We start from the raw sequence: 12441 nt of genomic DNA, 5'->3' as shown, positions 1-12441 counted from the left end.
CGAATCTGGTTTTGTAATATTGTTAAGCTTCCGATAGTCAGTACAGAATCGGTACATACCATCTGGCTTTCCCACCAATAAACAAGGTGATGCCCAACTTGAAAAGGAAGGTTTAGCGATGTTATTCTCAATCATGTATTTTATTTCAGACTCAAGATGGCGTTGTTTTTCCAAAGAAACACGATAAAAATGCTGGCGTATTGGCTTGGCGTCACCAACATCTATATCATGTTCTATCACATTAGTACGCGAAGGAGAATCTGAAAACAACATAGGAAAATCTGAAATTAAAGACAATTCATCTCTCTGCTTAAAAGGCAAGTGTTTAACAAACTCATCCAGTTTCTTTAACGTTTCAGAATTGTTAAGCCGAGGCTGTAAAATACCATCCTCGGGGTACCTTAACATCCTAAGCCATTTCAGTCACAGAAGATGCTATGGCCACAGCAGCTGGAGCCTTCTCGGACTCACTGAAACGAGAGTAAAAAGGTTTTAACAAATTTACATGGCACAGCTGTGAATGTCGCTTCCGCTCAGGAGTTGAAATCAAATAATTCTGCTCTGAAACTTGACGTACAACTGTATAGGGACCCAAAAACTTTGCACAAAATGGAGAGGTAGGAAGAGGCAACAGAGCTAACACCTGGTCACCTGGACAAAACACACGAGACTCTGTGTTCCTATCAAACAACCGCTTCATCTTCTTTTGCTTATTCAGCTAATTTTCTTTAGCCATTTGACCAACCAAAAATAACCGACGCCTGAAACCCTCTACATATTGTAGCAAACCCTGAGGTGGGTCAGATACTTCCTTTAAACCATCATGAAGTAAAGCCAATGGTCCACGCACTTTATGACCAAACACTAACTGGTTGGGACTAAAACCCAGACTATCCTGAACCACCTCACGAGCTGCCAACATTAACCAGGGCAACCCCTCCTCCCAATCACCCTTTAACTCCACACAATAAGCCCGCAGCAACGACTTCAAAGTTTGGTGGAAGCGTTCCAAAGCCCCTTGACTTTGTGGATGGTAAGCACTAGACTGATTTTGCTTCACACCAAGTTGCTGCAACACTTAAACATATGCGAAAGTAAAATTGGATCCCTGGTCACTTTGAATAACTCTTGGAATCCCAAACACAGAAATAAACTGTGTCATAGCTTTAACAATAGCACGGGTAGTGATTGAACGAAGCGGATAGGCAGCTGGATATCTAGTGTTCTGGCACATTACAGTAAGAAGATATGCACTTCCTGACTTAGATGGAGGTAATGGACCCACACAGTCTATAATCAGATGTTGAAACGGTGTATCAATTACAGGTATGGGATATAACGGTGCCGGTTTAAGGCACTGATTTGGCTTCCCCGTAAGCTGACAGGTTGAACAGGTTTTAATAAACCTCCTTACATCTTTCTTTAACTGTGGCCAATAAAAATAACGCAACAAATGATTGTACGTTTTATTAACCCCAAGATGCCCCACAACATCTCCATGTGCCCAACGCAACACAGTATCTCGAAGAGACATTGGCACAACAACCTGTTCATAAGGCTCACCTATGGGTACTTCCCTACCAGATAGCCATTTTCTTAACAGGAGGCCATCCTCAACAAAACAACCACTCATTGCACTCTCTACCTCTTCCGGAGCTAGCACTTCAGAAAACATTTCTTTCAGACTGGGGTCCTCCCTTTGTGCCACCACCAACTCCTGACGAGAGACTGTAGGGAAAAGAAGAGAAAGATTAGGAAACACTTTCCTTCTATCCCTAATCTGTCTAGGTTCCTTATCCTGATTTTCGTCAACATGTTTACTCATTGCCCGAGTAACAGCACACGTTACGAACACATCAGGAAACTGTTTATCAACATCCACCTGTTCAAGTAAAGAAGGAGAATCCGTTACAATAGGTGGGGGTGGTACATCCCCCATTACACAACCTCCAGCCAAATTATTTCCCAAGATTACAGCTATGCCCTCCACTGGTAAAGAGGGTCGCACACCTACTACAACTTGACCAGTAATCAATTCAGATTCAAGTACCATAGTGTGCAAAGGTACAGACAAAACTTGTAAACCAATTCCTTTTATCAATACCTCACTCCCAGTACTGGAACTCTCTGAAAATGGTAATACGGACTCCAAAATAAATGTCTCTGAAGCACCAGTATCCCTAAGGATTTTAACTGGAATTTTCTCATCACTCCCAACCAGAGACACAGAACCATCAGTAATAAAAGGAGCATAACTCAACTTTTCATCACTACACAACACCAAATTACCTTGAGCAGTATTTACATCAACCCCCTCAACTACTTTAGTAACCGAGGAAGCAGCAAGAGCAGGTTTTAGATCAGATTTAGAACGGTTCATTTTTGCCTTAAGGGCTGGACAATCTTTTTTTCCAATGTCCCTTATTTAAGCAATAAGCACACTGATCACTCTTGTCACCAAAAGCTCTTAACTTTTTCTCAGCTTTTACATTAGCAGGCAAAGATGGAACCTCCACTGAAACATTGTCCACAGAGCTATTTGGACGACGCCAATTAGTTCTTTTTACATCTTTATGGGTCAACACATATTCATCGGCTAAAACAGCAGCAGCCTCTGCACTCTGAACGTTTCGCTCTGTTAAATAAACAGACAAATTTTCTGGCAAAGTATTTCTAAACTGTTCCAACAACAACAGCTCACAAAGAGAATCAAAATCCTCTACCTGTGAGACTGAGCGCCAACGATCAAATTGAATCCTTAGCTCCCTTGCAAACTCAGTAAATGTTTGTTGTGCCCCTTTTCTTAAAGCTCGAAATCGTTTCCTATAGGCCTCTGGAACCAACTCATAGGCTTTTAGCACGGTTTCTTTCACTTTACTATAAATCTGACTGTCCCTAACAGTAAGAGTGGAATACGCTCTTTGAGCTTTACCATAAAACACACATTGTAACAGAAGCGTCTGCTCAGAATCTTCCCACCCCATAAGATTTGCCAACCGCTCAAATAAATTAAAAAAAGTATCCAAATCATTATCATCGAATTTTGGCATCAATTTAAGAGCACGAGCCACATCAAAAGCTTTTGGAGTTGAATCGTAGTTTCCCAATCTACCCTCTCTAATCAGAGCAAACCTCGGAGCCTCCACATCGAACCTACGCAATTCAACTTCCTGACTCATTTTATTCTTTTCCATCTCCAAGAGCAGCAACTGTTTCTGTTGTTCAAATGTAAGTGATGTAACGGTCCCTTCAGGAAATTTCTTTTTAGTCTGTTCCTGATCACCTATAAGAGGTAAAGGGCTTCCTAATTCACATGTCAAAATGCCTAATTTTACCAGAGCAGCCTTAATGACCAGCCCCAGTCCTTCCTTTAGACTTTTATCTTTAATGGTAAGGGGAATTTTAAATTTGTCTGCGACCTCTAATAGCTGTTTTTTAGAAAGCTTACTAAAGCCCTCCTCAGAAGGATATTCAAAAAAAATCCATCAATTCTACACTCATTGTGAGACAAAAAAAAACTCACAATATTTACAAACTCAAACTTCTCACATTTAGTGACGTTTCCCACCTACCTAACAATACTACCTCAACCCTAGACTTCGTACTTCAGCCAAGAGCTAAGTGACTTTAAGCACTCTAATACCGTCAGCGCCGACCTCTCTCGGACAAACCAAAGAGAGACAACATCTGCGGCAGTGCCCTCAGCCCAGCGTCGGCACAAAAATAACAAACTAAAATAATAAAGGGTCAACGCAAGCGTTGCTTCAGCCTAACCAGGAAAAGTCACAAATGTGAGAAGTAAACGAACACTTAACCTTGCGCTTTTCACAAAGTCCTCGTGGAACTTACAATTATCAACTGCTGATACCAGACTACACAAAAACTCTTGAGCAAAACACTTCAACCACATGAATCAGTTTCCAAATAAATGTTAAAGTGTTAACTCACCCATCGCCATATCCTTTTCCATTAAAAGTGGAAGAAAAGACGAAAAACTTCACAAAAGCATCAAACTACACAAAGATCTGTCGGCTGCTTCGCGTGCAAACAGCTTAACTGCTGATAACGCAAAACAGGTGTTTCCAATTACTAACGTGCTTTACAACACAAATCCAAACAAACGCACAGCTGATTTAACTTGTCTATGTGAATGAAAAAAAAACGGGAAAAACATAACTATGAGAGGAAAACAAAACTGGGAGAAATAATATAATAATATTTTCCTCTTAAAAAAACAGAACCAGACGAGCTCCCATTTTGTTACGGTCAGCTCAAAACTGCAACAAGAATGACAAAGACCAAACCAAAAACGTATAATGAAGAATATTTTTTATTACATAATTCTAGGGGTTTACATGTCTTCTTCTTCTTCTTCTTCTTTGTGCTTATTTGGCGGTTCGCATTCTTAAAAAGAGCATTACCGCCATCTACTGTGGGTAATAGATCAGAGACAAAATACACTAGACTAGATCACCACTACCAGAACAATCAGGACTTGTGCTTTCAATGTTGCTGCGTGTTCAGCTCCTCCATCTACGGCAAAGTCCATCTCATTCCAGAGAGGGATGCTGTAACAAAAAAAAAAAAAAAAAAGTATACATTTATAACCCTTCTATATTCTATGGATCAAATTGGTTCTTCTTAAAAACTTTATTATTAACCTACCCCCTTCTACTGAATTTAAAATTATCCTTAATGTTAATTGCTGATTACCTTTCATCTGCAGTTCTCCTCTTAGCTTACTTCTTTCCTCTGGATATTTATTACACCTAATTAGAACATGCTCCACTGTTTCTCGTATTCCACACCAATCACACAAACCTGTATGATGTTTCCCTATTATTTGCATTGTTGAATTAAGTCCTGTGTGTCCCAATCTTAATCTAGAAATAATACAGTCTTTCTTCCTTTTTCCACTTGTCTTCCTTCCTCTACCTACCACTGGTTGTATTGAATGTAAATGTCTACCCTTTTCCTCATTGTCCCAGTACATTTGCCAATTATTATTTATCTCCCTTTTAATTATTGATTTGATTTCTAATTTGCTATATTTAATTTCCATATCTATAGTTTCTTTTGCCATAGCCTGTTTTGCTAACTTGTCTGCTGCTTAATTTCCTGCTACTCCAGTATGTGCCGGAACCCATAAAAACTGAACTATCTTATTCTCCTGTTGCATCATGAACAATATCTGTAGGATTTCCAAAACAATATCTTGTCTAGTATCTGATTTCTGAGCTTCCAGGCACATCAAGGCCGAACTTGAATCTGAGCATATTAACGTTTTACTTAAACCCATTTAATTTATTTTATTAATTGCTACCATAATTGCTAGTAACTCTCCTGTAAACACAGATACATGATCTGATATTCTTTCCCCTCTCGCCACTTTCAATCTGGGTATGATGTACGCTACCCCCACCCGTTCCTTTTGTGGATCCTTAGATGCATCTGTGAAAACATGTGCATATTGTTCATACTTACTCCCAATATACTCTTTTGTCATCTCTGCCTCCAACTGCCTCCCATTTTTATCTTGCCTTGATTCCAATAATAATAAATCTACCTTGGGTTGAGGTAATATCCATAATGGTATTGTTGGTAATATTAATGCTGGAATAACACTGTACTCATTTAATTTCATATCCTGAACTAAATCCTTAATGATCCAACCAAAATTGTTAACTTTCCCTTTCCCATGTTCCCAACATGTTTCAAGTATACCTTTTGTTGGATGACTATCCTTCTGCCCTTTTAGATTAACCCAGTATGCCAGTGTCAATTGCTTCCTTCTTAAGTGAATTGGCATCTCCCCCATCTCCACCTGTAATGCTGAAACAGGAGAGGAAGGGTAAGCTCCACAACATATTCTCAACGCCTGAGATTGAATTCGCTCTAACTTTCCTAACTGTGACTTAGCTGCTGTTCCGTATGCAATACAACCATAATCTAATATTGCTCTTATCATTGTTGAATAAATTGTTTTTAATGCCAATCTGTCAGCCCCCCATTCTTGTCCTGAAATACACCTCATTACGTTTAATATCTTCTTACACTTTTCCTCCATCTTGTTTATATGTACACTCCATGTAGCTTTGGCATCAAACCACATACCTAAAAATCTTATATCTTTAACTTGTTCTATTTGTTTATTATATAACTTCATCTTTAAATCAATGCTTGACCTTTTATTTGTAAAAAATATATATTTAATTTTCTCCACTGAAAATTTAAAACCCCATTTATAAGACCATTTCTCAACACTTTTTAACACTGCTTGCATTTTATTAACAATGTATTCTACATTCCTACCTCTAAACCACAGCACTCCATCATCCGCGAACAGTGATTTATTTATATTCTTATCTATTGTTGCAAATACATCATTTATCATAATAATAAACAACAAAGGGCTTATGACACTACCCTGCGGAGTTCCATTCTCAATTATTCCTTTCCTTGATATATATTCCCCAATCTTTACTTTAATATTTCTTTCCATTAAAAACTCTTTAATCCAATTATATAATTTTCCGTCTATTCCAATTTGATCTAATTTGATCAATAAACCTTCCTTCCATAGCATATCATATGCTTTTTCTACGTCAAAGAAAACTGCTACTAGAGTTTCTTTATTTATCAAAGCTTTCCTTATATCTGAATCCAAATTAATAATTGAGTCCATTGTACTTTTTCCCTGTCTAAAACCATTTTGATATGGGGAAAAAAAAATATTCTTCTCCATATGATACATTAAACGTTACGCATTAAACGCTATTGGTCTGTAGTTTAGTGGAATACTTGGATCTTTACCTGGTTTTCTAATAGGAATTATTACAGCTTCTTTCCAATTCTTAGGTAACGTCCCTTCTTCCCATACCCTGTTGTAAAACTCTAGAATGACTTTAAGAGATTCTTCACTTAACTTTTTTAACATTACATAACTAATTCCATCCTGTCCTGGAGTTGACGCTTTTGTATTTTTTAATGCCCTCTTCAATTCTGAATATGAAAAAGGCACATCTAGAATATTATTTGTTACTCTTTTTTTCCCTAAAATAAATGGATGTTCTTTTAATAACTTCTCCCTCATTTCCTTACATTCCTTCATCAAATTATTCGAACTATTTATTTTTGAAAATTCTTTTCTAAACATTTCTGCTCTCTCCTCATCACTTATTGCTATTTCTTCTCCACTACTTAACACAGGATACTCGTATTCTCTTCTAATGCCACTCATCTTTTTAATCATACTCCATACTTCCCCTATTGGAGTATTTCTCCCAATTTTGTCACAATATGCTCTCCAATATTCTTTCTTCACTTCCCTAATTGTTCTTCTAGTTTCTGCTTGTGCCTTTTTATATATTATCATGTTTTCCCAATTGTGAGTTTTCCTTAGAATTTTAAATGCTTTCCTTTTCCTCTTAACTGTTATTGCACACTCCTCATTCCACCATGGGACTATTTTCCCCTCCCTTTTTCCTTTGTTTTTCGGAATACATTCTCTTGCAGCATTCTGTATCACTGATATTATTTCTGTATATATTCTTTCAATTATTATTCATTCTTTCATCTTGATCATTTTCAATCCTTCCTCACATATTCTTTCAAATTTTTCCCAATCTGCCTTCTCATATTTCCACTTTCCTGTATTTACTTTCTTTATCTTCCTTATTTCATTATTTACAATTGTACTTAATATTGGAAAATGATCACTACCCACTGTACAATTTAATACCTCCCAATTTATTATTCCCCCTAATTCATTAGAAACAATAGTTAGATCAATTGCTGATTCCCTCCCTAAATTTACACCCATACGAGTTTTTGTTTCATCATTTATACAAACTAAATTCTCCTTTTCCATTACCTCTTCAATGACCATACCATTTGTATCGGTCAATAAACCTCCCCATAAAGTATTATGGGCATTAAAATCCCCGCACCATATTACTCTTTTTCCTCTTAATCCTTTTATTGCTCCCATACTTTCTTGTGTTATTTTTTTACACGGATTATAAAAGTTTATTATAACATAATTCTTATTTCCAACCCATATTTCTACTACTATATATTCCATCGTTTCCCCTTTCTCCAAAACTCTATATGGTATTCCCTCTTTTACAAAACTGACACATCCTCCTCCTTTTCCTTCTACCCGATCTCTTCTCACACTTATGTATCCTTTCAAGACAAATTCTAATCTAGGATTCAACCATGATTCTTGAATACATATCACATCTGGTTTATCTTTCATTTGGTTTATATCCCCTTTAAATTATTGTCCATTAGCATACAGGCTTCTAGCATTCCATTGTAATAGAGCTAACATACTAGCCTACCCCTAATTCCTGACTTGACTGAGATTCTGTAAGGTTTTTCATTATGTCTTCACATTTCAATCCCTTTATATCTAGAAATCTCTCTGCCGCTTTTACTATTATTTGTAGCTTTTCTGTTCTCCTTTCTGTTTGTGCTGTACAATTAATTACTTCCACCATAAAGAGCACAACATTTCTCTTAGTAACTATCATTGCATCTTCTGGTAATCTACCTTCATCCATTCTTCCTGTATCTTCATTTATTTTCCCATACCCCAGTCTCTCAGTTCCACTTTGTCTATATCTATTATTTACCGCTTTCACAGCTTCAGCATATGTCCCATTATTCTTTGTCTTTTCCTGTTGAACTTCCACTGCCTTTTTCCTCACCTCACAACCTCCATATGCCGCATTGTGATTACCTCCACAGTTGCAACACTTCAATCCAACTCCCTCTCCACACTTCCCAAATTCATGCTCTCCTCCACAACGCGCACACCTCATTTTAGACTTACACACTAACGCAGTATGTCCATAATGTTGACAATTATAACACCTCAAAGGAGGGGCTATATACTGCCTTATCGGGTAACTGATATAACCCAACTTCGAATCCGATCTGGTACTTCTTTTCCCTCCAATTTTAGACGTACTGATAAGCTATCCATTCTTTTACCTTCTCTGCTCATTTGTTGTCGGACTGCTTCTATGACCTTTACCCCCTCTAAATTTTGGGGGTTTACATTTAAAATTAACACATCAATTTAATTACTGACGACAGATCCATAAACAACGCACGATCAAGTGGCAGCATGGGATGATGTCACTTCCCACGTGCCTCCACCCACGTCTCAGAGGCACTTTTATTCGTACGTCCTGATCTATTACGGGTGTTGTTCATTACGCCATTACCTAGAAGAAATCACAAGAGAAAAAAAAAAAAAAAAAAACCCACACACCCTTACACCATAACAGTATGCTAGAGCAGCAGGGGTCAGAAGGGGCAGCTGAATTTGAATGTGGTTCGCATGTGTCCAGGCTACAAGACAAACTTCCACAAAAGCTTAGGACCAGTTGCAAGAGGTATGTTCACCCATCAAGAATAACAGTTCCTACTCTTCTTGACTTTAAGGATTGGTTGGAGTGCGAGCTCCAAGTTCAGGATGATACTTCTAGAACAGGTACTTATGCTCCAGACTCATCAACCAAGAGGAGAGACGGTCATTATGGCTCCAAGTCCCGAGTAAAACCCACCCATTTTTACCTTGTGGTGTGAATGGGAGAAAGAGTTGAACGGACTAGATGAGATATCTCTGCCCAGATGTTACTTCAGCTCAAAGATGGATCACCTGTCCTGTAGGCATGAGATTCATGTCTTCTGTGATGCTTCAGAACAGGCATATGTTTCAGTGGCTTACCTGGGGACCAAGAGTAAAGAGGGACAAGTTGAAGTTGCCTTTATACCTGCCAGGTCTAGAGTCACTTCTCGCAAGCAGCAGTCCATACCCCGTCTGGAGTTATGTGCAGCTCTTTGTGGTTCTCAACTTTCCAAACTCCTATTTGCAGAACTTAAGGCCAATTTATACTTCTGCGTCGCGTAGTAGGTACGGCGTAGCATACGCATTGACGTGTACCATACCCCGTACCCTATGCCGTACCCTGACGCACACCTCCTCAAAAATGTAATTACACGTCACGACGACGCGGACCGCAAGATCTGTGATTGGTCGGCTTGGTAGTATCACGTTTCCTCCTACACATTTCTGGAATGTTCTTCTGCACTCTGGACCGCCCGCCATTTTTTAATTCCGAAATTCAGTGAAGAGCGAACATTGAAATGGACCAAGTGACCAAGCGATTAATTGAATACATCATCTTTTATATATAAATTATACTATTTGTTATTTCTTTCATAATCAGAGGATGGGACTGATACCAGCTCAAACTCCACTGGTTTATCGGATGTGAGACCTCCAGCCAACAGCGATGATGACCAATTACCAAGTGGTAGCCCCCGTCACCAGCCATCTCTTCCGTCCCCTAGTCCAAGAATGGCACAAAAAAGGAAGAGAAAAGAAAAAGATGACTGGGTCCAAGCGCAGGTTGCTCGGTTGGAGGCTCAGTTGGAGGAATGGCTGGTGGAGCCCCAACAGAGACTGTGTCAAGGCAATGATGAGATGACCGGTTTGGACAAACTGTTGCAGATATGCTACGGAGGGTGCCAGAGGAACACAGAGCACAGGCAATGTTCGACGCGTTGAAAATACTTTTTGAGTGGCAGCAACAATTGTGCCTACGTTGACAACGTTCAACCTTTTAAATCTGCGCATATGGAAATGCCCTGTATCTGCAGTTTGCACTTTTTTATTTTTTTTGTGTATAGTTTGCACTTTTGCATCCATTAATATTTTATCTTGTTTTACTATTTGTGGAGGGTATAAAGTTTGCACATTTTTGTATGTAGTATGCACTTTAGCTTTATTTATTGTCTGTTCACACCAAATCATGTACCTCTTTTTTACTATCTTTTACATTAAACAATTTGTGTATATAGTTTGAACCAATTATGTTGGTTCCTGCTGTATGCATATTTTATGGTTCAGGTTACAGTAAATTAAGATCTTACAGTTAATTTATTTGTATAGTTTGCTCTTTTGCATTTATTTAATGTAAACAATTATAGACCATTGCACCTTTACATGATGTATTATCATATACATAGTTCGACCATTTGTATGTATAGTACAAACTTAAAAAAAAAATCTATCCCTGCTGTTTGCAGATTGTATTGTGTAGGTTAATGTAAATAGAGGAACAATGACATGACTTTAAAGCTGGGCTTTATTTAAATGGTTTCATGTAATTTATTGGTGCATTATATTTTACACCAATACAATTTACACAACAAGTTGACCAGGTAGGACAAGCACAGAAAATTCACCCTCTTTCTGTCTCAACTGGTTCACGAGTCGCATGTACCATCTCCTCCGACGCCTTCTCTCGTTTCTGCCTTTTAGTTTTAGTAACTTAACAAAAATTAACAGTTTTTGGACCTCGATAAGCTCTAGCTCCAACATGATCTGCTCTCTGTTAGTCACCATTGGTCGTAGAAGCCCGCGAGGATCGAGCAATGTGAACACAGTGGAACCCGCTCGCGTCAATTAGCGTTTCGGCGGTGTAACTGCAGAGCAGAACAGACATACACAGAAGTATAAATGCTCATGACGCCGTCGCCTACATGCGTAGCCTACGACGTACACTACGGCGTACACTCGACGCAGAAGTATAAATCGGCCTTTACAATCCCCATTCACTCTGTTAAAATCTGGTCAGACTCCACCACGGTGCAAACATGGTTGAAATCCAGCTCATGCTGCTTCTAAGTTTTTGTAGGGACACGTGTAATGGAGATTCAAGAGCTGACAGAATCTGCTTTCCGGCACTATGTAAAATGTAGAGACAACTTGGCGGATGATATAATTAAATTAAATTCAAGATTATTTGTATAGCGCTTTTTACAATACAAATCATTGCAAAGCAACTTTACAGAAAATTACGTTTCTACAATATTTAGTACTAGCTTATAAGTGGTGACTGTCAGTTTGTGCATGTATGACAGGATTTTTCAGAAAAATTTATACAAGACGTAGTCAGCCAGACTATGAACATTATTAACAGCAATTATTATATGATGCAGTCACACTTGTACCAATATTTGTTAGTTCTGTTTTTTGATTTAGGGTTAGCATCATCCGGGTCCTCTGAGGGGTCAGCATTATCTCTTCTCAGGTGTTCTAGATCCAGACTGGAGCTTGTGTAAATTCTAGTTACGCAAAACAGAGAAATACATAGAGACATCATTAGCATAGCTGCTGTTCCAACAAAGTTAAATTAATTAGTTTAAACCAAGCTAAAGAATAAGAATGCGCATTTGATCAGATGCAACTACACTCACAATTTAAGAGATAAATTATTTTGAATGCTTGGCGAAAGAGATGCGTTTTTAATCTAGATTTAAACAGAGAGAGTGTGTCTGAACCCCGAACATTATCAGGAAGGCTATTCCACAGTTTGGGAGCCAAATGCGAAAAAGCTCTACCTCTTTTAGCGTTTTTTG

The sequence above is a fragment of the Carassius auratus genome, unplaced genomic scaffold (genome assembly GCF_003368295.1).
Source record: "Carassius auratus strain Wakin unplaced genomic scaffold, ASM336829v1 scaf_tig00017159, whole genome shotgun sequence".
Taxonomy (NCBI): Eukaryota; Metazoa; Chordata; class Actinopteri; order Cypriniformes; family Cyprinidae; genus Carassius; species Carassius auratus.
Note: the sequence above shows the minus strand (reverse complement) of the source record.